The sequence below is a fragment of the Marmota marmota genome, unplaced genomic scaffold (assembly GCF_001458135.2).
Source record: "Marmota marmota marmota unplaced genomic scaffold, marMar, whole genome shotgun sequence".
In the NCBI taxonomy this organism is placed as follows: domain Eukaryota; kingdom Metazoa; phylum Chordata; class Mammalia; order Rodentia; family Sciuridae; genus Marmota; species Marmota marmota.
In genome coordinates, this window is record NW_026000057.1 from 27,583,220 (window position 1) to 27,610,977 (window position 27,758).

The window sequence follows — 27,758 nt, forward strand, 5'->3', positions numbered from 1 at the left end:
TAGAGTATTACTCTGCCATAAAGAAAAATGATACTATGATCTTTCTGGAGACTGTCTATGCTAAGCAAAATAATCCAGTTCCCCAAAGCCAAGAGTTGAATGTTTTCTGTGATATGTGGAAGATAACCCACAATAAGGGAGCAGTGTGATAGGAAGAACAGAATTTCTGTAGATTAGACAATGGATAATGGAAGGAGGGGAGGGAGTTAGGAAAAGGAAAGATACTAGAATGAATCTGACACAATTTTTTTGATGTACATATGTGAAAACATCAGAGTGAATCTCATCATCATATATATCCACAAAAATAGGATACTAACTGGAATAAGATATATTCCATGCTTCTATAATTATACCAAAACGGAGTCTACTGTCATGTATAACTAAAAATTATCAATAAATAAACTTAAATAAATAAAGAACTGCTATTAAATTTGAGGTTCTAATATATGCATGTTTTCATTCTAATCCAAAGAATAAAATTTTAAGTTTTATGTATCATAGTTTATTTAAAATTCCTTTAAAAACCTGAAAGTGGATGTAACAGGTTCATTTTAACTTTCTTAACAGTAAGACAATACAATTGATACTTGTTTTGATTTGGTATTGAAATAATTTAACTAATCAAGAAATTAAAAATTTTAAAGCATTGATTCTTTTTATGAATTTAGAAATTTAAAATCTTCTGTTAACAATGCTGCTAGAAAAAATGATGAGTGAAGTCTTGGCTCAATTTTTAATATTTTTCACCAACTTTTCATAATATTTATCTTAAGAAATTCAGAAATTGCCTTCTGCAACAATAAGTTAAAGCCATCTTCTGAGTAAACAGAAGACAACTTATCCTTGCAATGCAAAATTAACTATAAATATCTGAGCAAAATCATCATTAAGCTTGTTTGAGGATTCAAATTTCTCATGAGTTCACAAAATTTCCTGTTATATTAATGTTGGAAAATGCTTTACTAAACCTATATATGTATATATGTATATGTATATTAGTGTATATATATATATATAAGTATAAATATATTCATATATGTATGTTTAGTATAAATATATGCATAATATATGTATATTAGTATATGATATATGCATATATATATATTTATACCATATATAGTATAAATATATATGCATATATCATATATGCATATATGCATATATATGTGTATAACGTATATACACACACAGACATAAACATATTTCTAGAGGTCATCATAGGAGTGTGTTTATAAAGACCCTTTATGTTTCACATTTTAAGAGGTAAAATAAAATGTTAAATATATGTTGATATACTTTAATTTCTATAGAATTCTGAATGTGTGACTAGTTTTTACCCTTTTCTTTGTTAAATGATTAAAATATGTCAAATAGTAGTAACAGACTTCCTAATAGCGTTCTATTGTATCATTTCACTACAAACATTTTAATACAAATCAAATGTAATACACTGGATTTTGGTTATGCAAAAAAATATTTTCTGAATAGCTTTTTATCTTTCTTATGAACTTCCTTAGAATGAAAGAGGAGTATAAACTTTAGCTTTTGAATGTAATATATTTCTTTCCATTTTAATGAGTCTTCCAGGTGGCTTAGTCCCTGCAAACAAAGGGGTGATCTCTATGTATGGGGGAAGGGAGGTTATGGTTACTCTTAGCTCTATGTGAAAGATTTTGTTAGTCTGCATTTAGTCTTTATGCCAAGTTGCTTTATTTTTTTTCTTAACGGTATTACTGAGCCCCAAAATAATTGCTATTTTTTACTATCTTTCCTTTGGAGTGAGTACCCATTTCATAATGTCACTACTGAGTTATTTTATGCCTGTCCCCAGTGGAAGCAAAACTGCTGAATTTACAAATCTGCTATGGAATAGTGGGTTCTATGGATACTTATGGAGCTATGGGAGGCTCATGAGTGCCAGGTCCAGCTTTGTCAACACCCAAAGATGAATAATTCTGTGGCTGCAGCTTGGCAATATAGAACCAGCCACTGCCAGTTAACATCAGGGCTTCACACTCAAGTGTTTAAAAATGATTACTCCTCAGTCTTCTTGTATTCATGTGGAGTCACCATGCCTGAGATTCTCCTTAGATATTCACCACTGAGAATGGAAGGGGGATTCAGGCTTTTTCATTAACTTAATGTCCCACTCTAGATTAATACTATGATTTGTCCCAGGATGGTGAGTTGGGACATAGAAGTCTGATCATTTTTGTCTCTGATGTCTATTTCTCTTCTCATTTCTACTAGGAAGGAATGAGTGAACTATATTCACTTCTACAGTGTAAGTAATAACTATATTCATCTCATTTGTTGCTGTGAAAAAGTACCTCCATAATTAGAACATAGAAATCTGTCAGCACGAACAAATATATAGAGTTAATGAATATCTTGTATTTTAAAAAATCCAATCATATTTAATATGTTTTGAAAGTCTTCCAAATAATCTACATTCTTTTTGTCAACAGATTAGTTTTCTTGCATCAGTTATCTCTGATACCAGTTTTAATATCCATCTTATTAGATTTCTCCAGAGAAACAAAACATTAGAACACATATGTGTGTATATGTCAAAAAAGGGAAGCTTCTTTATTTTCTAAATAGGCTATCTTTCTTATGAACTTTCTTAATAATAAAAGTGGAGTATAAGTTTAAACTTTTATATATACCCATTCATATACATATGTTACAAACCATAAATAGAAATATAGTACATAACATTATATTCTGTGATTGCTTTAAATTTCTTTGAAATAATATATATATATATATATATATATATATATATATACTTTTTTTTCTGTGAAACCAAGTGAACTCATTCATATTTACTTACAAATTAGTAAAGAATAAGTCATTAAAATATAATTTACTGTTTAATGTAATTATTTGATTCTTTCTTGTGCTATTTAAAATAACACCAAGAGTAGATAGTGGACATGCAATATGAGAATATAGAAAGTGATGCTCTTTTTGGAAAGAGTTTTGATGTATGAGATAAACTCTCTCAAATACTTAATTATCTACATTTTGGAAACTCAGAAAACAAAAAACTATGCTGAAATGTTTCTGTGCACTTTATTGTTACTTTGTTTTGCTTCACAAGGGAAGGCAATTATATGTCATACCAAGTCACTAAAGCTAATGCACATTTACTAATTTCATTCAATATAGAAGTCTGATATTTCTTCTGAAATTACAGCTATTTAAATTCAAAATTGTTCTCAGAAATCTTGCACATATAGTTGCTAACATTCATAGCAGGAAAAGTGAGTACATAATTTACAAATGTGATGGACTATATTTATTGATTTTTGTGATCTTATATATGTTGCAGTTGTTCTTAGAAACTGAACAGATAGATATAAGAGACTATTGTCATTAAAAAATCAAGGACACTTAAATGTAAAATATGTGACCAAAAATAAATAAAATAATGTAATCCCCCACAGCAAAATTGTGACTAAAATATATAGGTATGTTCCCTTTTTTTAATAGATTCAAAATGATGTAAGAATTATATTGTACTTTGGTAATTATAGTAAGTATACATTGAAAATAAAAAGTGATTCTTCAACAGAAAAAGGAGGCCCAAATAAAAAATAAGAATTTTAGACAATAGAAACATTAAAGTAAAATTAAATTAAATGTTGTAATATTGAATTAAATATTGAATTAAATATTATCAATATTTATGATAATTTTTTCACTGTAGTTTTAACAGCATTAAGCAACCACATAAATCTGAATATTGGAAAATTATAGTAAACCCAATTGCAACAAACAATTTATTTTAATAAGAAAATGTCCTATTGAATGCATGAAGGATAACATTTCCAAAAGCTGGTGAGAACTGAATATATTTATACTGAAGAGAATCCAATTTAATAAGTAAACAAAGAAACAGATTCCTTCCAAGGCAAAATGAGCAATAGCCCTAGTTGAGTATTTGTCCTTGCAAAATTATTTAAGACAAGCAAAAGGAATTTCAGCTTTGCTAGGGCAGCAGTCATATCTGTTTAATTTTGTATTCATTATAAGTTACTAGAAAGTAGGAAAACTGGAACATATATTCTAATGTCCTATATTCTTTATATTTTTTTGTTTATTGACCAGATGAACAATTAGAATTAAAGCTTTGTAAGGAAAGATATTTCTTTTTCTCTTTGTTTACTACAGAATCTACAGTTTCTATAATGATGACAAGCATATTGTAGGTCTATAATAAATATAATTGATTGAATGAATGAATGCCCAAAATACAGTGAAATTTTAAGACAATCTTCAACTCATAGGTATGTTGATATATTATTTATTTTCCCTTAAATTATTTTTGTGTTCCATGAGCACAGTTTCCAAAGCTTGATTTTAAAACTCTACCATATTTCTCTTAGATATATTTTAATATGCTGAAGAATATAATACATGCTGTAGACAGAGTAAAGTTTGCTTCTAAAAGAAGTAAAATAAAATGTGAAACACTATACATTTCTTATTATCTTTAGTGTGAGAAAATTCTTTTCTCTTCACCAAGAATGCTGAGTTAGAAAATAATTGGCATAAATCCTGTCAGTGATTTGTAGGAGTTAATTTAGTTTCCACTTCAGATGTGAATAGATTCTGGGTAGGGTATAACTTGTGCATCTTTTCACCAGGATGTAATCTTGCGTTTCTTTTAAATATAAAATTATAAATGTTATTTGGACTCTGGCCACTCTGTTTCACCACTGGAAATTTGTGTAACTTTATATATAATTAGAGATTTAAGCAATAATTATATTGTCATACATACATTTGAACAGGAAAAGATAAATGGAGATCTAAATTAATTTCTTAAATAGTAATTTCTACATTTTTTTATGTTTCCAAAGTTTTATCAACACACATTAGAGGGTATATGCAAAGTGTAACAAGCTGGTCACAATTTTGACTACATGATGAACCAAATTAGGGAATAAATGACATGCTTTTGTATAGTGTTCAAATTAAATTTTTGAAATTAATGGATAAAAATGAATATACATAGTTAATATTATAACTCAAACAGTGGCTAAGCTATTAAAAGATCTAAATTAGTGACTCATATGTAATTGGTATAAAAACTCATATATAGAATATGTTGAATGGTGCTTTGTATATGTCTATTTGAAGACTTCCAAGTGACTTATAAGTTAAGAAAATGTTAATTGTGTCAGATAAAAGGTGAGAGAGAAGTAGTGCCATATCTAGACATATTAAGATATACTATCTGCACAGTGGCTAGTCCATGTTCTGGAGTAATCCAAGGGCTCAATTTTTCTCACAAATTGTTTTCTTGATTTATTCTTAGTCCAGTGCCTGACAACTGATTTCAGAAATTCTTTTCAATTTTTGAATTGTTTCAGTTGTTCTCTTATTCTCTATCGTGCCTGGAAGAAGAATCTGAGTGATTTTTCTTCATATATCTAGACATTCTCTCACACTAAAGAGTTTTCATCTTTGGACAATTTTTTAGAAATTGAGAATGATTTTTTTTTAAACTTTGATAACAGATGGTTAGTCAATTAAGAAACGGCTATATTATATCCCAATGGCTGCCTTTAGGCAGATACACAATTTATTGAATAAAGAAAGGACAAAGAGAAGTGTTTTATGACCACCCCCCAACACTCCTAAATTTGGTTTCCAGTATCAGAGCAGCAAGCAGTCCTACCTCAACAAAAAATGAAGGGAAGCTGGCCATAGGTGTTTATAGTGTCCTTTCATGGGATATTTCTTTTACCTGGCAAGCAGCTGAATGCCTAGTGTCTGACCTACAAACTTTAAAAAAGAAACTTGTTTATAATGGCAGATGTCCTTGTGACTCTTTACCATGTTCATAGTACCCCTGCCAGACCCTTACTCTGGCACTAGCACCCTGACTTTGTGTTCTCTTCTGCATCTTGGAGCAAAACCCACCTGAAATAGCACCTAATTCTTTAGAAGGAAGGTGTACATTCAGTGCATAACCCACTGTAGAAATGAGTTCAAGGATTTTATTTCTAGATCCTGGACAAGAAAGGTATAATGAGTTGTGGATGAGGCAGGGATAAAGAAACAGAAAGAGGGGAAGAGAGAGAGAGGGAGAGAGAGAGAGAGAGAGAGAGAGAGAGAGAGAGAGAGAGAGAGCATAGCAACTACCAGTGCCCAGTGGACCCTACATATCCAGGGGTTCCACATACATAGACTTAAATATTGAAAATAGTTTTAAAAAATGACATCTGTGCTAAATATATATAGACTTATTTTCTTGTTGTAATTCCCTAAGTAACTTTAAAACAACTATTTATATAGCAATCACAGTGGGTATTATAAGTAATCTAGACATGATTTAAATAATATAGAAGAATGTGCATAGATTATATGAAAATATTATAATTTTTACATAAGGAACTACAGCATAGCTGGATTTTGGTATTCTAAGGGGTCTTGGAACCAAATTCTCTTAGATATTGAGGGAAAAATTTATGGGAATGGAGTATAAATTGTGTCAAGGGTAATTGGACCTTTCTTTTGGTGTAAGAAAGTTAAGCTTGTATTGAAATGAATTCTGAGGCAACATGAAAGCATAAGAGTTCACTGCAGGGGGTTGTAAATATATCTATAATTATCTGTGAGAATATAATTTATCTTTTAATCCTTAAGAAAAATGTACAGGGAATATCTTTAATGTGCATACATTTTTAAGTTTAAAATTCACTTCAATTAATTTTACTGAGGTGGAAATAATCAAATCTGAGGTGAAAGCATGGATTCAAGTTTGAGAGGTAAGAGGGGAGCACCTTTGAAAATAATGTGTGTTAAAACATGAGGATTGCTGACGTAGTCTGTTCTAGATTTGGAAGTTAAAGAGAAAACCGAAGTAAAGATACGATGAACAAAGGATCATAGATTAGATGCAGATGTGTTGGAGGAATATTTGCATCATTTAAAGTTCAAACCATCACAAGCTTTTAGAAATAAATTAGGAAATAGTGAAAGTTTCAAAATGCTGTATTTCAGCCTAGAATTGATGACTGTAGTAGAGGAAGCAGAAAATCAACCTTTTACACAGAAACAAGAACCACCAGGGACCCTACAAGTTCCTTCTCATTCTCAAGTTAATTTGAGTTTATAGCTCCTATGGTATAATTACATGTGGAAACTGTAACATAAATCAGAGAAAAAAAAACTGTTTATCATTCATAAAACCAACATTGAAAGAAATCAAATAATATTTACTTAAAATAAGCCACATTAGAAGACAATCTGGAAATATACATCATAAATTTAACAGTTTTCTCTATTCTCATCGATTTCATTTTGGGAAACTATATTAAGGCTATGTTCCTAAGTATTGGAGAAAAAAAGGGCATCCCAAACATTCTGCTCATCACTAGTCTATCCCTTAAACTAGAGTTTCTGAAAACAAAACATAGATATTTTTTAAAATAAATTTTAAAATGTAAATTGTTTAAGTTGAACTAAAAAAGAAGAATTTCCAATTGTTTATATGACTGGGCTTAAAAAGGCAAAACTTATATTTACTTTAGAGTTTAAAAACATACTACCAAAACTTAATAAGATGGTAGATCTGGGAGAATACATTTTATTTTCATACTTTTTCATTTATTAATGTAATATGAAACAATGCCTTTATACTCAGGATAAATATATTTTATTATTAAAATAAAATAAGAGGATGGTCAATAGCAACACTTAATCCCATGCATAAACAAATGTACTACAGGATTCTTAGAATAATTTTATGATACGTTCAAGCATCCTGAAATTATTGCAGGAATATGAAGCAGGCAATGTTATTTCAGAGTACCCTCAAATACACATATATTTTAATATATTTATGCCTCATGTTAAATTTTAGTATAATACTGCTAGGAATTATGTTAGAGTAACTAATATAATAGGTGACATTAGGCAATTAACTACTAATATCCACCCTATGTGTATGATAGTGTTTTAAAAATATTTTCCATTTATATTCACACAAAATATTATAAAGTTTACGATGCTAGTGATGTTAAAAGATGGTTTGTTAAAATGTTATGAGTTTACTTTAAAGGTTAATAAAAAATGTTGACTTATTTGGCAGATGGTAGATTTTTAACATTCAATTCTGGATTTAGTACAAGGTGTGCTATATCTCTGACACTTCAAGTTTTTCAGCTTTTTCTAATCTTAAACTTTTGCATGTTTAAAAATGGTATGATGACTTTCTTAAAATAATTCAGAATTTCAATGAATGATACATATGAAAATATCTAAGATAACACCTGGAGTTTTTAAATTAATCTCCCTCATTTCAGTTGTGTTTATTTTCCTGTTACTCCCAAATAACTCCCAAATAACTTGTCCCAAATAACTTGTCCCAAATAACAATTGCCAACTTAGTCTGGACCACATTCATGCCAAAAACTGGACTTTCCTATTCTATTTTCTTCTCCAAATGGCAGTCAAAATAATCTTTTTAAATTTTTATATCTGATTTTTATCACTGCTTTATAAAAAAGTATCCACAAAGCTATTAACAAAGTGTATAAACCCAGCAGAGTCCAGCTCAGCACACTTGATTCTTTATGTCTCAGTAATATTAGACCCTTTCTTCAAAGGAGCCTTTTTTTTCTATGTTCTGGTGACCACTCTTCTGATTTCTAAAGTCTGTCATTCTTCTTCCTCCCTTTTCATTGCTAACTCCTGCTCAGTCTTCATAGTTAGTTGTACCAGCATTAATGCCTCCACTGTATTTTACATGACACGATGTATGATATACTTCTCCTTCTCAAAATTGGCCATACCCTGAGCATTGTTTGAGCTGACTTTCCCTTCCTGGATTCTTTCTTATGCCCAGCAATATAAAATTTAGTAAATATTCACTAACAAATAATAACTGACATTTTAAATAATTGGCTTATCAGGATTTATTATTTTTTTAAAAAGGCTACATGCAACTGGAAATATGTAAATCACTGATGACTTAAATTTTTGTACATTTGTATTTGGAGATAAAATAAGACAACCATGGTAAGTGAATATGTGTGTATTTTCTTTTTGATTATAACATGAAAATAGCCTGCTGAAAGACTTCATTTTCAAACTGCTACAGAATAGACAATGGAAAAAATGACGTGAGTTCTCATTTTTCAGACTTCTATATAAAAGCCTTTAAATTCATTGACAGAAGCAATATCTTTTATTTTCCCTATCAAAGAGCAAAGCGCCATTTCTCAGTAAACAAAGCTTCAGAGAACTCATATGTCTAAGTATGTCTGATAGATAAATGAATAACATCAAAACTAATGCTCTGCTTAATGGATGTACAACTTTTCTAGCATCCATTCATTTGTGTGTGAATGCAGCATAAGTATAGGTGGTCTTCCAGTCAATTATACTTCAGCTGAGAATGTCACAAGAAGTACACAACAAAACAGCCTCCTTGAGGAAGCAGTAATGGAAAACAACAGGACAGATAATCATGAGGGATTAGAACATCACCTCATAAATCTGCAGTGATGCTGACAAGACTTCAGCTTTGAGAATGACAAACCTTTCCTCTTCCTCAGGCTGTGGCATGAAAGATTCTAGGATAATAGATTCTTTCTGCCAAAGCCATCATCCTCCCAGTGCATAATTTTAAGAAGTAATATTTCTATATTTTCATATATTCTTTGATGAAATGATATTGCTTGCTTCTTAATCCAATTTATCCAAACTATTTTCCTCAGATTTGGATAATGTATAAAAATAACAATTTTAACTAATAATTGGCATAATTGTCAGTACAGTAATACTGTACTGACATTTCACACCATTGTTTATAAAAGGTTACAGTTGGGCTGATTTTTCAGTTCAGGGAAGATTTGTCAATATATGTGAAGTGCAATATACATAGGAAAATAACTGGACTTGTGTTCAGAGTAAATCTACTTTCAACTAATTGCAAACAGATAGGAATCTCATCCTGAGTTAGAGTTTCTGAGGTGAGGAAAATTTGATGAGGAACCAGCATTTTCAACTATGCTATAAATGTTATGCATTTATTTGGCTAATTTATATGAATATACTGATTATTAAGTGGTCCTGCTAGCTTTGATAAGTCATATATTAAAATGTTTAAGAATAAAAAATAAATAGTCAAACTATGTAATGATGAGTTTCAAAAGTACTCCTGTATTTCAGACTGTTTTTTAAGAAGAAAATAGTCAAAATTAAAACGTAAAATTATTTCATTTTAACAGTTTAACTGAATAAGAATATTCAAACTTTTAGTTGCCTGCAAACATATCTAATCTCAAGTTATACCTAGAGAACTGACCAGAAAACTTAGAAAAAACAATTGGTGGTGATATAGGTCTTGGGATGGGAAAAAAGAAGTACTATAAATGCAAGAGCATTTATTTTTAGGGTGCTAGAAAAATCTAAAATTATATTTCAATGATGTTTACATAACTCTCTTAATACAATGAAATATCATTTAATTGTATGCTTACAATAGGTAATTTCTATTTCAGCACATTAATAAAAATCACACTTTAATAAACGACTTGATTTATAAAGAGAGTTTGTGAGACATGAGCTGTTCTAATCAGCATTACTTTTCAGTCTCATGCTTGGTGAAAGTCTTCTGTGTATCTATGGGACTTGACAAGTTAATAAGTGAATTTAAATACGACTGCTTATTCTTCAGTACATTTGAGTAGCATTGAGCAACATATGTCATCACTTTCCAAAAAAATGACTGAAAAGATTTTTGATGATCTGATATTGAAAAATAATTTCAAAATATTGAGATTCAAGAATTTCACACAAATTTAAAAAACATCAGGGCTGGGGTTGTGGCTCAGTGGTAGAGTGCTTGCTTAGTACATGTGAAGCCCTGGGTTCGATCCTCAGCACCAGATAAAAATAAATAAATAAGTAAAGGTAATAAATGAATAAATAAGTAAAATTAAGTCAGTGCTAAAAGTGCCAACTATGTGTATTCACAAAAGCATAGCACATTTGCAAACATAAAAGCACATTTGAGACAAGAGTTTATTACTATTAAACAACAACCCTTAATAATTAACTTAGCATACAATTTGACTTTTGAAAAACTTCATAAAATATTTTTAAACAATTGCTATCTATAATGGAGAACAGTATTAACATAAGTTTTGAGGCAGTCAAGGGATTTTAAATGTCTAATTAGTAATATCCATTTGAAATTAAATAATGTATTTAAGAATATGTGGAATTCTCAATGCATAGGGAAAACTTTTTTTCTCATAATAGTGTTAAGTTTTATCAAAGTTTCACACACACACACACACACACAAACAAACAAACATAAACACACACTCACCTGAAAAGTCCAATGGTGCACAAGGATAGTAAAAGTCCCATTGCTTGAACTGCACTCTGACTCAATCCACAATTTTTAATAGAAAAAATTCTCTGACTTCATTATTCTGTTGATGACTTTCACATATCCATATTATGTAATTACAACATTATATATTAATTCATGAGCTGTGGATACTATGTGCTGACTTTTGCCATAATAAATGACGATTTGGCAAATTTTAAAATGATAGTAGCATTAGCTCTGTTCATTTATAACCTTATTGTTTCAGTCATTATTTATGACCATTTTAACAGGATCTTTGGAGGAAGAGGAAATATCACCTATTTTCAATCTTATTGAAATGGAACCTGAAGTTCAAGTATTGTTTTCATAAAGGATCATTCACTTCATTACCCCACTAACACACCCTCCCCATTCAGTGACTCATCACTTTGGTCTTAGGAGTTCTTCAGTTGAACATAACACACCAGTCTTTTCTCTTACATACCTATATATAACTAACCATAAAACTTATAGAATTTTCCTCCTTTAGCCCCTTAAGTCTTTTAGACTTCCCCTTTTGGAGTGCATTTCATCTATCTAGTTCAGATGTGTAAAAATTTTATGTAATGACATTTAAAAAAACTAAACTCTTTCCCCCAACCATTTCTAATAATGCCTGGAAAAATTATGAGTAAATACTTCAAAATATATTACTCATTGACTGACTTTAACTATATAAATAGTTGAAAACAAACAAGTGTAAATCATGTGTGTGGAGGAGTCAGAATGATACTGCATCTATTATCCAAAAAAAGGACACAACTATTATAATTTATAGATGTTTACTTTTCAAACCAGCAGAAAATATCTCTCTTTGTCCCATTTTATTTGTTGTAATGAGATATCCCCTTCTACCTTGGCAAGTGAATGGACTTTAGCTATGCTGTGTCTGTACTTATTCACTCTAATGCATTAGAATAACATTAGGAGTAAAGGAAATCACAACTAAAAAGTCTTCAGAAAAAGTTGGACTGAATTTAAATTCCACCCATGTTCGTATGAAACAAACTTATAAAATCACATTTTCATTTTTTTGTTTAACATATACAATCAGTTATCAAAACACTTTTGTGAGGGCACCAATAAATATCACTTGGTATATAAATGAGGATGCGAACAAAAAGAGAATCATCAGTGAAAGTAGGCAGATTAGCTTGAAAACTGCATTCTTATTTCTGTTACATTTGCATACAAATTGATCCAGAAATCCATCAGCTAACTCCATTAATGAGGTCAAGAACAACATGCAGACTTAATCAAACCGTGCTATAGCTTTTGTTGGTTAACTGTCTCAGGGGATGAAAATTCAAAAATATGAAATCTTGCTTTCTATTGCATTTCCCTACTTTCTAGAATAATTTCTACTGTAAGATCATAATTAAATGTCATTTAGAAGTTCCCTCACTTTTCATTTTCACTCCAAAATTATTGATGTGTGTCATCCTTGTCACTTTAATTGAACTTTGAGATATAACTGGCAAGTGGTGGAATTTGGAATGACAGTATAACATGAATGCATTATTTCAGAAATTGTTGAAAAAATTTGAGCCTTGGAATTGAATTTCTTCCTAAGGAAATAGATAAGAAATAGGAATGCATTTAAATTTTCTCTTGTTTCTCTTTCTCTTTTGTTTCTATGCATTCATGTCACAGAGATCCTTTATTTGAAGACACTATGTCAAATCATATTCTGAAATATGACAATTAATAAAAAAATCTTATTCTACAATTTTCTTATTAAGGAAGGTTTTTAAATATTACATTTTGTAGATCAAATATTATTTAAGTGTCTTTGCACATATTTACATAATGTGCAGTGGAACTGAGTGAGCAAAACTTTGGTAAATGTTTCTCACTGTGTTTATTAATTTTCCTTTCTGACCTTAACTCCAGCAAGTTTTTTCCAAATATTTGATAATGAAACTTGTTCCATCCTATGAAAAGATTTTTTGCTCTGTTTTCATTATAGTGAATAGGTGATAAAAGATAATCTATTTTTAGCAGTCCTGATTATTCTCTAAACAAAAATGATATTGTTGACTAAGATATGGAAAAACAACAAAATCCTTAGGAAATTTCATGGAATAGCTGATTTCTCTCTGCTCAGATGCTACTTTATGAGACTTTATTAATTTAAGGTTTAAATTCTAGACATAATTTTTAGGATGATGATTATGATGGTCATGATGATAATGTTGGGATCAAATTAAAGGCCTTACACAAGATCTGCAAGAATTCAACTTCTAAACTATGTCCCCAGCACACCTACTAGATTTTAATAAACAGAGAGGATGTTATCTGCTTACCCATGAATAGTTAAGTACTATTAATGCTTTATAAACAACAAAATTAATATCAAAATCTTTCTTCAATCTAGCTGGGCTTGGTGGCTAGCTAATTTTTGTCTGTAATCCCAGCGGCTCAGGAGGCTGAGGTCAGAGGATTGCGAGTTCAAAGCCAGCTTCAGCATAAGAGAGATGCTAAGCAATTCAGTGAGATCCTGTCTCTAAATAAAATACAAAATAGGGCTGGGGATTTGGAGGTTTTGCATCCAGGGTGGAGCTGCAAAATTTCACTTCAGTTTTCCTGGTTCTTGTGTATTTCCCCCATTTTACAAGATCATGTGCCAAGGGCATATTGCTTAGGAATCAAAATGGTTCCTGGTGCTTTATGCATCCCAGTGGTTCCTGGGCATTTATTTTGAGACTCTGTATATCTCTCTGTTTATCCTAATTCTCCATCTTAATAATGCAGGGTGTTGAGGATGTGCCCCCTTAGATCCATATGGTATCTTCCAGATCTTTCAGATTATTCCTTTGTCAGTCTCAACTAGGGCAGCTCATGCTGTGTAATTCATCCACCCTCTTCCCCTCCTGCTTGCTGATTGTCATCTGACTTCCACTCCTTGAATGTTCCATACTCAGTCTTCTCTTCTATCCTGAACATCAACAGTGTAGATGACTTTAGCCTCCACAGAGAAGACCTATCCTATACCAGGCATTTTCAAGAGTCAACATAGGTCACAGCTAAAGAAGTGGACTGTGTAGCCTGCTTGCCTATTTTATGAATCAAACAGCTCCAGTCAGAAGTCCCAAGGCAAGTTACTAAAACACTGCCTTAATTTTCTCATCTTTGAAATAAGGGGAATTATAATAACTGAATTAGGATTGTTGAGTAGATAAATTGTGCCTAAAATGAAGCCTAGGTCACAATAATATTTATCACAATACTATTTGTCAACAAATATATGTGCTTTTTATAACAATCACTCATTTTTTTCATCATTGTTAACATTGTCATAACAATGGACACTCATAGCTACATCTTGGACTTTGCAATCTCTGATTAGGACCTCTTTCTTTATAGCTCACTGTTTAATACTGTGCCTGTGGCTCCATTCACTTTTATGAAGACCTTCAGTCACCAATATTATTTCATCTTAATTCTCAGGAGTCTTCAATTCTAACCACACATGGATTAAATTCCTAGGGGCCTCATTTCACGAATACTCTTTACAATGTTCCAAAACACCTTAACCCTCATCATTATTTCATTATATGTTATGATAAAGCTTTAAAGTCTTAAAAACACAATGCTTTTTTAAAAATAGACAAATTTTACTGCCAGGGCAGCCTACTCTAAAATGATACATTAATAAGGAAAGAATTTGGAAATTATCCTTCAGAAAATGAGCACAAAAGCAGTGGACTCAAGCAGTAGAATTGGTTCCAAGAGGAATTCACAGATCCTTAAGTGGATGCTTATTATACTCCAAAGCAGTGGTAAATGCACTTGCATGAGTTATCTCACTTGACTCTTAAACAATCGACCATTCCTTTTCAACTTTATTTTTGCTACAAATACAAAGGAGAATCACCAAGAAACAGACAAAAGTGATGACTACTTACTTACTATATATTCTTTGGTTCAGTGAAACAAAGCAAGCATTAGGGACATGGGTAGAAGATAAAAGTACAAGGACTAATTCAGAGGAGTGCATGCTTGACAAAGACCGGGTTTCAGGTAGATAGAAAAAGGTTAGATTCCCCCTTCTAAGCCACACACAGTGCATTCTAATTTTTTATGTAGAAATTGTGACCTATAAAGATAATACAAGTATCTATAATTTTTATTTGTCTATAGGACTATTGTTGAGAAGAGCGAATATAGCACAGTATTTCTATCCTATAAAGATTGTTCTTTTATCTGCAGTTGCCATCCATTCCATCTACTGGAATAATTGAATTAGGTTTATTATTCTTCCCTTTGTATATTCTTTTCTTCTTATATATAAAAGGATCTGATCATTTCCTGTGCCCAGGCTCAGTTTAATTTTGGCCTTCAACCCACACCTGCAACAAATGGCTTTACAACAAAACAAAACAAAACAAAACAAAACAAAAAACTGTAGGTAGATTAATTGACTCACGACAAAGAAATCTCTGCTGTCTATTTCCCTGCCTACACAGAAACAGGCAGCGCTACTCTGCTTCCGTATTGATAGTCTTCTATTCAGTTCACTCTTGCTGCTGAAAAGTTCTACAAAAGGCTACATTCTCTAAAGCCTTGCTGTGTGTGCCCTGTTTAATCTTTCCAGTGCAATATTGAAAGGAGGTAATCTGAGAAAACTTCTTTGAACTTCCAGAAATGGTTATTGATACACACACACACACACACACACACACACACACACACACACACAGGAATAACCCTCTATCTACCATATCTGTCACTGTCTCTGACCATCTGATCACCTTCCTCAGACAGGTTTAGGTGCCCTTAATATATGCTCCAATAGGAACACCCCACAGTTATTCTATCAAAAGATCACATTGTCATGAAAAAAATTTTGTCTATTGCCCTACTTAGACCTGCAAAGTCCATGAACTCAAAGCTCTGCTAAATTCTTTACATTTGAATCACCAGTGCCTACTCAGTTCATATATGTGAGTAAATATTTGAATCTCAGAGGGAAGGAAAGTAATAAAAGAAAAAAGGTGAGAGAATAATTTCAGTAAGAAATACTCACAAGGCTGCTTATTTGGTATAAAATAGCCCTTTTATCTTTTTGGCTCAGTTTATTCTCATTAATATTATTGCTAATAGTACTTATAATGCAGTGAATATAATGTAAATATTAGGCTAAAATTTCAAAGATCCAAGACCTGAGCGACACTGCTATGCTAATACTAATGAGTCAATTTTGTGTCTCTGATTCTCTCATTCTTCAATTTCCCCAATTGAAACACTGAATAAAGTTGGATTCAACTGGTGCTTATGACTGGTATTGAATCTGTTTCCTGAGACTGCTATACAAGTTACCAAAAGCAAAGTGGCTTAAAAGAACAGAAATGCATTCTCTTACTAAAGATCACAATTCTTAAACCAGTATCTGAGCTAAAATTAAGGTATCAGCAGGGTGTTCTTCCTGGGGAGAATCCACTCCTTGCCCCTTAAGGCTTATAGTGGGTGCTGACACTCCTTGAATGCATCATGCAGACTTCATAACCAGCCTCTTCAAACTCTCTGCTCCATCTTCAAGTCTCCTTCTCCTCTGAGTCAAGTCTCCCTTTACCTCTGTTTTGTAAGACATATGTGTTGATATTGGGGATCCAGGAAAATCTTCCTATGTCTTCAAAGAAACTTTTTCAGAATAAGGCAGAATTAACAGATTCCAGGGATTAAGTTCTACCATCCTTGGGGAGGATAGTAAACATTTTCTACAGTGGGGTTATTTATTACTGATATAGCTTCTGCTGCTACTATTGCTACTACTTATAGTTTTGGAAATCTTTCTCTAAATAAAGTATTATAAAGAAAGTGTGTGTTAAATATGTATAAAGGAGGAACAGTTCTGTTTGAAACAAGGAGAGTTATCGTCATTTTTTCTCAATCCTTCTTCCTCTGTTATGGTTCACCTTTTCCACAGTTGAACTTGAAATCCTGTGGTCCTCAAGATAAATTTAAAAATTACTGAATTAGACTATTTTTAAGTTCTTCATAAGTGTAGAGAGTGGTGAAAGAAAAGGGGACAGCAGTGGCTGAGATTGGGATCTCTGATGACCTCATCGCTGTGGCATGTCTGGTGCCAGGGAATGTTCCTGTGCACGGGTATAGGATGCTTAGCTTCTGTGGTAACAGCCTTCATGAGGAGGCTCTGTGCAAGAGTCTTATCAACCTCAGCCTTGATCTCAGGCACATACCTCCTGGGAATAGATGAACTCTCTTGTTAGACAAGCATAATATTTCACCAGTTCTGTAATTCCTGAGGCTGCTTGCTTAACAGTAACTTGAAACAATGGACTTTCTTGAGCACTACACAAAACTCCTAACTTTGCACATTGCAACTGTGAATTGCAACTGTGGAAAAGCTACATAAATGTTTCCAGTTTCTGTAACTTTTCTGAATACAAAGAATAATGCTTGTATAGTCTTTAACCTGGTGATGAGACATATAGATATAAAGATTTCTGGTATAACTCTTTACATCTGATTCTTCATCAGAGAGCAGCACTCTACCTGACCCTAGCTTTATCTTCAAAATCTGTGTGAGTCTTTATTTTTCTTATCCCCCTTCATTGCTCCCTGGAACCTGCAAGTTTGGCCCCGCTGCTAACATTTATTATTTTTTGGTGTTGGAAACCTTTAAATGTGCTATATATACACAATGGAGTTCTACTAGGCCATAAAGAAGAAGGAAATTACATCATTTGCTGGTAAATAAATGGAATTGGAGATCGTCATGCTAAATGAAATAAGTCAAACTCAGTAAGCAAGGGTCAAATGAAAGCAAGGGTCAAATGTTTTCTCTCATAGTGGAAACTAGAGAAGGGAAAAAAAAGGAGTAAAAACTCCTGAAAATACAGAGGTCGGTAGGATATAAGCACAGAGGATCAATGGGGAAGGAAGAAGGGAGGAAAAGAGGAAAAACTGGGGAATGAATTTGGTCAAATTATGCTATATGTTTGTATGAACATACACAAATTATTCCATATATATGTCTACACGCACACACATATATATAACTATAATCCACTCAATGATAAAAATAACTAGAAATCAGACCATAGAATAAAGGAAGGGGATCAGGGGGAGGGAAAGAAGAACTACTACTGGGTATTGAAATGAAGAAAACTATTTTATATGCATTTAAGAATATGTCAAAATGAACCTAATATATTGTATAATTATAATGCAATCAATAAATAAATACATTTTGTAAATTGTACACTGATTAATTGAGTATTTTATTTATTTAGTAGGGACATATTTTCAGTGTAATATTGCTATACATTTGTTTGTTCTTCAAACCTATCAACATTATGTAAACATAGCTATTCCATCTAGCACAAAACTACTGTTTTGTACCTGGATAAAGATGCTCCAGAGGTGAAACTCTACATTATTTGCTATTTTCTGATAACTGTGTCTTGCTGGAACTGTGTAGTTCTAAATTATACGTAACAATGGATTTTCATAATATATATTAAATGCATAGTTCATATTTTAAAGTTTTCATATTTTTATTGTATTATAATTATGCAAAATAGTGGGATTTGTTTTTATATACTTGTACATATACAATATAACAATGAAATTTGATTAATATCATTCTTTGATATTTCCCTTTTCTCATTCCTCATCCCTCTCACTGATTCCTTTCTTCTACTATACTGATCTCCTTTCAATTTTTATGAGATCCTCCATCAAAATTTCTTTTTCTTTTTCTTCTCTAGCTTTCACAAATGAGAGAAAATATACATCTGTCAACTTTCTGAGTTTGGCTTTCACTTAATATTCTCAAGTTTCATCCATTTTCCTACAAATGACATAATTTGATTCTTCTTCATGGCTAAATAAAAATCCATGCCTATATATACCAAAGTTTCTTTATCCATTTATCCGCTGATGTACATCTAGTCTGGTTCCATAGTTTGGCTATTGTGAATTGTATTGCAATAAATACAGATATACTTGTATCACTATAATATGCTGACTTTAAACATTTAGGATAAATCCCAAGAAATGGTACAACTGGGTCACATGGTGACTCCATTCCTGGTCTTATGAGGAAAATCCATACTGATTTCCATAATTGCTGTGCTCTTTTGCAATCCCACAAAGAATGTAAAAGTGTTCCTTTTCCCCAATATTCCTAGAATTTATTATTGTTTGTATTATGGATGACTGCCATTCTATTTGAAGTGAGATGAAATCTCAGTGTACTCTTGATATACATATACATTTTAATTGCTAAAGATGATAAATATTTTTTCCTATATTTGTTCACCATTCTTATTTCTTCCTTTGCAAAATGTCTATTTAGTTCACAATTTAGTTAACTTTTCAGCACTGTAACCAAAATACCAGATAATGACTAAGGGGAGGAAGAGTTTATTTGGGGTTTATAGTTTCAGCGGTCTCAGTTCATGGAAAACTGACTCCATTGCTTGGACCATCTTTTCTTGGCATATCATGGGAAAAGAAGTTAGTGGAGAAAAACTGCTCATCTCATGGCAGGGTCAGGAAGAAGAGAGAGTAAAGAAAAGGGACCACAGGAAATAGGTACTCTTTCAGGGCATGACTCAAATGACTCATTTCCTCCAGCCATGCCCAACCAGCATATGGTTACCACCCCTTCAGTCCATTCAAAATATAACAGATTTATTAGATTACAGTTCTTAGAATCCAATAATCTCATCTCTAAAAATTCCTTCATGAAAAGTATTTGAGAGGGAATACCTCATATTCAAACCATAGCAGTTCATTTTCCCATTTATTAATCAGGTTATTTAGGTTTTTGGTGTTAAGTTTTCTTAAATTCTTTAAGATACATTCTGGATATTAACCCTCTGTCAGAAAAGTAGCCAGCAAATATTTTCTCTCATTCTGTAGATTCTCTGTTCATATTCTTGTTTACTTTGCTAAATAGAAGCTTTATAAATTTGATCTCATCCCACTTGTTAATTATTGGACTTATTTCCTTAGAGTCAATGTGGGCACCTACAGGTTGGAGTTTTCTTGTAGTAGTTGCATAGTGTCTGATCTAATTCTTAGGTCTTAGATCCATTTTGTATTGATTTTTTTGTGCAGGGTGAAAAATAAGGATCTGATTTCATTCTTCTACATATGGAAAAACAGTTTTCCAAGCATCATTTGTTCAAGTTTCTCTTCTCCATGTATGCTTTTGGCAAGTTTGCCAGAGATCAAATGACTTTATTTGAGTGCATTTGTCTTGATGTCTTCTATTCTGTCCTATTGGTCTATGTATATGTTTTTATGCCAATACCTTCCTGTTTTTCTTGCTAAATCTCTGTAGTATAATTTCATGTCAGGTATTGTGATGCCTCCAGCATTGCTATTTGGGCTTAGAATTGTTTTGGCCATTCTGGGTTTTTATTCTTCCATATACATTTTAAAACTATTTTTGTTTGTTTGTTTTTCTAGTTCTTTGACAATGTCATTGTTAATTTGATGGGAATCATATTAACCCTATCAATTGCTTTTAGTAATAAAATGATTTTGATGATATTAATTTTACCTATTCATAGATAGGTCTTTCAATCTTCTAAGGCCTTTTTTATTCCTTCAATGTTTTATAATTTCATTGGACAAATATTTCATCTCCTTAGATTTATTCTGAAGTTTGTTGTGGCTTTTGTTTTTGAAATTATTGTGAATAGAGTAGTTTTATTCTTTTCTTGGCAAATTCATTATTGGAGTATAAGAAAGCTATTGATTTTTATATATTGATATAATATCCTGTTAGTTTTATGAATTTGTTTTTTTGATCTAAAAGTTCTCTCGTGGGGTTTTTGTGTTCTCTGGAAATAAAACCACGTCATCAGCAAACAGCAATAATTTAAATTCCTTCTTTTTCTGTTTTTATTCCTTTAATTTTCTTCTTTTATCTAAATGCTCTGGTGAGTTTCAGTAACAATAGTGAATAGGGGAGGTGAAAGTGCACATCCTTGTCTTTTGCCTTACTATAGAAAAAAAGCTTTTTTCTATTCAGTATGATGTTGGCCCTAGGATTTTCATAAATAGACTTTATGATATTGAGGCAAATTTCTTCTATTCTTATTTTCTTCAGTGTTTTTGCATAAATAGGGCTGAATTTTGTCAAAGGATTTTTCTGCATCTATTAAGATGATCATTTGAAATTTTTTCCCCAAATTCTATTTATGCGGGAATTACAGTTTATTGATTTTTGTACATTGAACCAATTCTGTATGAAATCAACATGATTGTGGTGTACAATCTTCTTAATATGTTTTGAATGCGGATTTATAATATTTTATTCGGGATTTTTGCATCTACATTCATCAGGATATTGCTTTTAGTTTCATTCCATTGTTGTGTCTTTAAATGGTTTTGTTATTGTGGTAATACTGGCTTCATGGAATGAGTTTGTGCTCTCTCTTTCTAGTTTATAAAATAATTTTTGACTTGATGTTAGCTCTTCTTTGAAGGTCCAGTAGAACTCAGTTAAGAATCTATCTGGTCATAGACTTTTCTTTGTTGGAAGGCTTTTATTACTGCTTCAACCTCATCATTTGATATGGGTCTCTTTAGGTTTTCTATATCATCTTTGCTTATTCGTGTAGATCATATGTTTAAAGAAATTTGCCAATATCATCTAGATGTTTCAGTTTCTTAAAATACAAGTTTTTAGAATATCATTAATAATTCTCTGGATTTCAGAAATTTCTTTGGTGATATCTTTCGTTTATCTGAAATTCTGTTGACTTGGATTTCTTCCAACAAAGAAAAGTCTATGACCAGATAGATTCTTAACTGAGTTCTACTGAACCTTCAAAGAAGAGCTAACATCAAGTCAAAAATTATTTTATAAACTAGAAAGAGAGAGCACAAACTCATTCCATGAAACTTTAGTATCTATAAAGTTTGCAATTTACCACACTGTTAGAATGTAAAGTCAAATGGCCTCTCACACACTGGTTCATTGCACTGCCTCTGGGTCACTCAAGCTCAGACTGCCCCTCAGTTTCATGGATTCTTCAGGTCAAATTTTCTGGGAAAAATCAGTATATCTGCTTAGTAGACCCTCCCCTCCATGGTGAACCAGCCTTGTGGTATTATCAGCTGTATTCTTTCCTGTTCTGTTCCAAAAGCCCAAATTTCTGCCTCTGATTCTGATATTATAATTTGTTGTACTCCCACTGACACCCCCTCCCCTGGGAAGCAGCATTCTTCCTGCTCAAATCCAGAGTCACCAAGCAACTAGTATTTTCCCTCTTCTCTGTCATCTTTGTCCTAGTCTGAATAATAAGCCATTTGACTTTACATTCTAACAGTGTGGTAAATTGCAAACTTTCTAGATACTGAAGTTTTAAAATAAAGCTATAAAGAACATCTGTATATGGGCTAAAAATGGGAGTTCATAACCCACTTGAAGCAAAGTGTGAAAGATGATATATCAAGAACTATGTAATGTTTTGAACAACCAACAATAAAAAATAAAAAAATAAAAAATAAATTAACCTATATAGAAGAAAAAAATAAAAAATAAAATTCATACTTACATTAAAAAAAAGAACATATGCAAGCTGAGATTAGAAGGAAATAAGTCAATCACCAAATATGAGAAATACAGAAGCAATTAAAAGTAAGGCAAAAGAAATTTGTGTGCAATCTCTGACAATTCTCAGTGGTGGTGGTGATGGTGGAGTTAGATAGAAAAGCATGAATAACTAGTGGGTAGTTAGAGTTTGTTACCATGTTAACCCATTAGTGCAGTCATGTGGGATCCAGAGGTAAGCACTTGACCTGTGAAATGTGGGGAATTGGTACTGAGAAACATAAACATGAAATGAGGAAATTTAAACAGCTCTTAAGCTACTGGATGTATAAACTGAGAAAAGAGAATGTGTTTGATGACACAAAATATAAAACAAAGGAATTTCTTTGTTTTTCATAGAAACCAGATTAAAAAAAAGAAAATATCTATTTGACCTGATAATAATTTTGCTTTTTAAATGATTTTTTTCTTCAGTAATTCCCAATATTCCAATCCAGAAAATACCATAAAAATTGGTCCTGGCCTCTTGATGGTCTTTAAGAGCCTAAACACAAAATTGCTCTGGTCACAGAATATGTAGCTATGGAAGCCCACAACGAAGAGCTTACAATGGAAGTGAAGGGGAGAAAAACATATGATGGGTGAGAAGCAGAGAAATTAATAATTCTCAAATATTGTATAATAGAACCATCTACTATTAAAGAACAAAAGAGAAATATACAAAAAATGAAAGACATATAATAATGACTTTACATTATCTAAACTCAGAAACTGAGAAAGTAAAAAGGACTTTATTTGGGTCTTAAGAATGACTGTTTGGAACACACAGGTTCAGTATTTGTTCTCAGGAAGGCAGAGAAAGTGGCAGTTTATATGGCTAATGAATGTTGGAAGAAACAGAGCTATGTAACTATGATCAATAGCAAACACAGAAAAGACTGTCTGAACAGAATGGAAACGTGCATAAAACAAGAGGACAATAACCTCTTGGTAAACATCTTGAGCCTCTGGGCACCATCTAATTATCTAACCCTTTATTTGTTCCAGCTGCCTGTAATCAATTGTAAAAGTGATAGAAGTTCACAATCCAAAAACCAGCTGGCATCTTCTCCCTTGATGGACTCTTGGTTTCATTTTGGAAAGCTCTTTGGAAGTTGTTTTCATTGAAATTTTCCTTTTATTTTCATGGGAGATAAAAAGAAAAAAAAAAGAAAGAATGTCAATTTTTTTTCTGAACTACTAAAAGTCTTAGAAGCAAAGAATGTAATTATTGAACTAACGTCTGCACAATACACTGGTTAATCATTAATTATAAAAATAAATAACCTGGAAAGTAAAACCAAAAAAAATTACCTGAAATTCACAGATAAGAACAGTTCATAATTATGATGGAGAGATTAAGAAATATGATAAATTAAGAAGCCAAAATAGTTAAAACTCCTATTGGAATTCCAAAAGCAGATGCCATGAAGAACTGGAGAATGGCAGTATTGAAGAAAAATGGATCAAGGAATTTGGCAGGTGTGTGTGTGTGTGTGTGTGTGTAAATTTTATATATGTATAAAATTCAGAGGACTTAGGATAAAATTGGGAGGACTTAGGAATGGGGGAGAGATGTATTTAGAAAAAGAAGATATACAGAGTCATATGGAGAAGAAAAAGTACCTGATGTTCTCTGAGGTTCCTTTGCTGGTAAAATAAATAAATATGCACACTTTAAAAAGACATAAATAAATTAATCATTGTGACCCTATGGAGACAGTGGTGGAATGCAGGACACAGTGGACTGCTTTGTGGATTGAGACTCCTGTTAACTGTGGTAGGAGAGCTGGATGATCACTGGTTACATTGAGCTTTTGAAATTCTGCAATGGAGGGTGGACACTAGCAAAGGGCTCTGTTTTTACCCAGATGGGTGAGAACTAAGAATGCTTCTTTAACCTCAGTGGAAGAAACTAGCAAGACTTACATAAATTACATTAAGACAATGTAGAAATGGCACAAAGTTGGAAAAATAAAAAAAATGAAAGAACAAAATCTCCAAAACAGACCAATGGAGACAAAATCTTGAAATATATGAGCAGCCCAAATCATTGAGGAAACAATGGCTGAGGTAAACATGTATATAAAGAAAAATAATTAAGGTCCCTATGGATACTGTATGCCAGATGATAAATTTCGTATGAATTGAAAACACTAATGTGGAAAATATGAACATGTTTTAAAAAGAGCATAAAGAAATTAGTGGAAAAATGTTGCAAATCCATAAGCAAATGAAACATCAGAAAAATGTGAAAAGAACACAAAGTGATTTTCTTAGTGAAAATGTAGGGCAATGAAAATTATAACAATTAGATGCTATTTTTGTATTCAATATATTATGAAAATTAATATCTGATAACAGTTGGTGCTATTTTGTAAAACTAAGAAGAAATAGGCCCTATTATAGCTTTGTTGATGCGAGTTAAATTGCTATACTTTTAATAAAAATTCCCTTTTAATAAAAATTTTAGGAACAAACGTTGTAGCAACTATTCAATCTGGATGGTGAGTATGCATGTCTTATTCTTGTTTCTTTCTCTACATGTGATATACTTTAATTTATTAAATAAAATCATTTTTAGAGGAAACATTAAAGTACTCAATTAGGAAAAAAACTGCAGTTCAATAATGATTTACAATTGTGAGTGAATTTCATTTTAAATTAGTTAAACTAAATGTTAACATAAACTTACTAACACCTCTAGGCAAGGTTCAGCAGTGGTTCAGTGAAAGAATATATAGGATGCACTGACTATGCTCTAAAGACCTAAATTCAGCTCTTTTCCTGGGACCCAGACTGCCTGTGCAGGGCATAACTAAGCAGGGTGTCTTCTTTTCTATCTGATTAGTCAGATCCTGCTGGAGAACAGGACATATCCTCCCATTCTTCAGAGGTAGGTTTACTCTTGCTGGTGCCAAAGTTTAGATTCAAGGAGGAAGTCTAAGACAATACTAGTATTCTGATGAGGCCATGAGTTCCATTCAGTGTTTGTCAACAAAGTCTTCTTTGCCATTGATTTTGGTGAACCCAAATCATCAAAAATGTACTTTACAAATAATCATAAAATATACTTTGATTCCCATTCAGCTGTGCATAAGACCCCCCTAGGGGAAAATGGATCATTGATAGGGAAATATTGCATTCCTGTCTCAAGGAAATATTTTAACATCATGTTTCCAATATCTATGGACTCTACATGCGTAAACTCCTAGTCCCTATTCAGAAAAATGTTATTACTATAGATTTTCAACTAGATACCTAAAAGCTTCATCTAAATTTTCCCTAAAATTAGTCTTTAGAAAAGGTTAAATATTAACAAGAAATTTACATGCACTGAGTTATTTTTAGTTGTTGGCAAAACAGTGTTATCTATATGTTTAAATTTTATTGTTTTACTATTTTTTTCTCCCAGGAAGTCCAACTAACTTCAGTAGAAACTATTTTCAACTGGGAGCATTTATTGTTTGTATAGTTATACTTCCATTTAATTAGAATAATATGATCTGCTAATTAAATTCCCTTGGAAAACAAACCTTAGATTATCAGAAGATATGTTTCCATAAATAGTTTCACCATCTCTATCAATCAGATAAATACTAAAAAGTTTTTCAAAACTCATCAGCCATCCTGGAAGTATTAGGCTTTGTATAAATGCAAATTCTCTGGAGAATATTTGAAATGGTAAATATGTTTGTGTTTGCTTCTTTGTTTTCTGTGTAGCATGTAGCAAATCTAAACCAATGAATATTTAAGGAGTTGTTTTCTTATAGGTATTAAAGAGTTGTGTACATATTTTGTCTAAATGTTTGTGTAAATATTTTTTGAGAAGCAAAGAGGATGGCACATTAACTGGGATCTGGCTTGTAGGGCCAGATTGAAGAATCCTCAATGCGGTAGGATACAAACAGGGAGAGACTCTGCAGAAAGTGCCAGAAGAAAACCTGGTCAACAGTAAAACAGTTCCATGCAAAACTTTGCACAAGCAAACATCAGCACAGAACAGGAACTCAGAGACAAATGATATGTGGAAGACCAGTCTGGTAATCAAGAGCTCAACATTACGAAGCCTTTGGAGTCGAAAAGAGGCAACTAATGCAACTAATCCACATGGAGTGTGTCAGGCATTAGAGTGAAAAGTATGCATACATTGATCTATTTAATTCTTATTTATCTGAAATAGTTTCCATTTCATGAAAAAGGACACTAGATCATACAGGTTAATTATAGCTTGTACTCGGTATGCAAACCCTGGTGGGATTCCAAATTCTTTCTGTCTTCCACTTACTCCAAATAAAAATCATGTTACATTTAATTAGCATATGAATTAATAAATTACCCTCAGGTTAGGCAATTCAGAAATGAATAAACATGAATATTTTCAAATGATATAAGTTTAAAATTGGTCATATTACTATTATTCTGTCCTTATTAATTTCTTTTTTTTTACCCCATATACAGATTGCAGAATTACATCAGTTACATATCCATTGATTTACATATTGCCATACTAGTGTCTGTTGTGTTCTGCTGCCTTTCCTATCCTCTCCTATCCCCCCTCCCCTCCCCTCCCCTCTTCTCTCTCTACCCCCTCCACTGTCATTCATTTCTCCCCCTTGTATTATTTTTCCCTTTCCCCTCACTTCCTCTTGTATGTACTTTTGTATAACCCTGAGGGTCTCCTTCCATTTCCATGCAATTTCCCTTCTCTCTCCCTTTCCCTCCCACCTCTCATCCCTGGTTAAATGTTAATCTTCTTCTCAGCTCTTC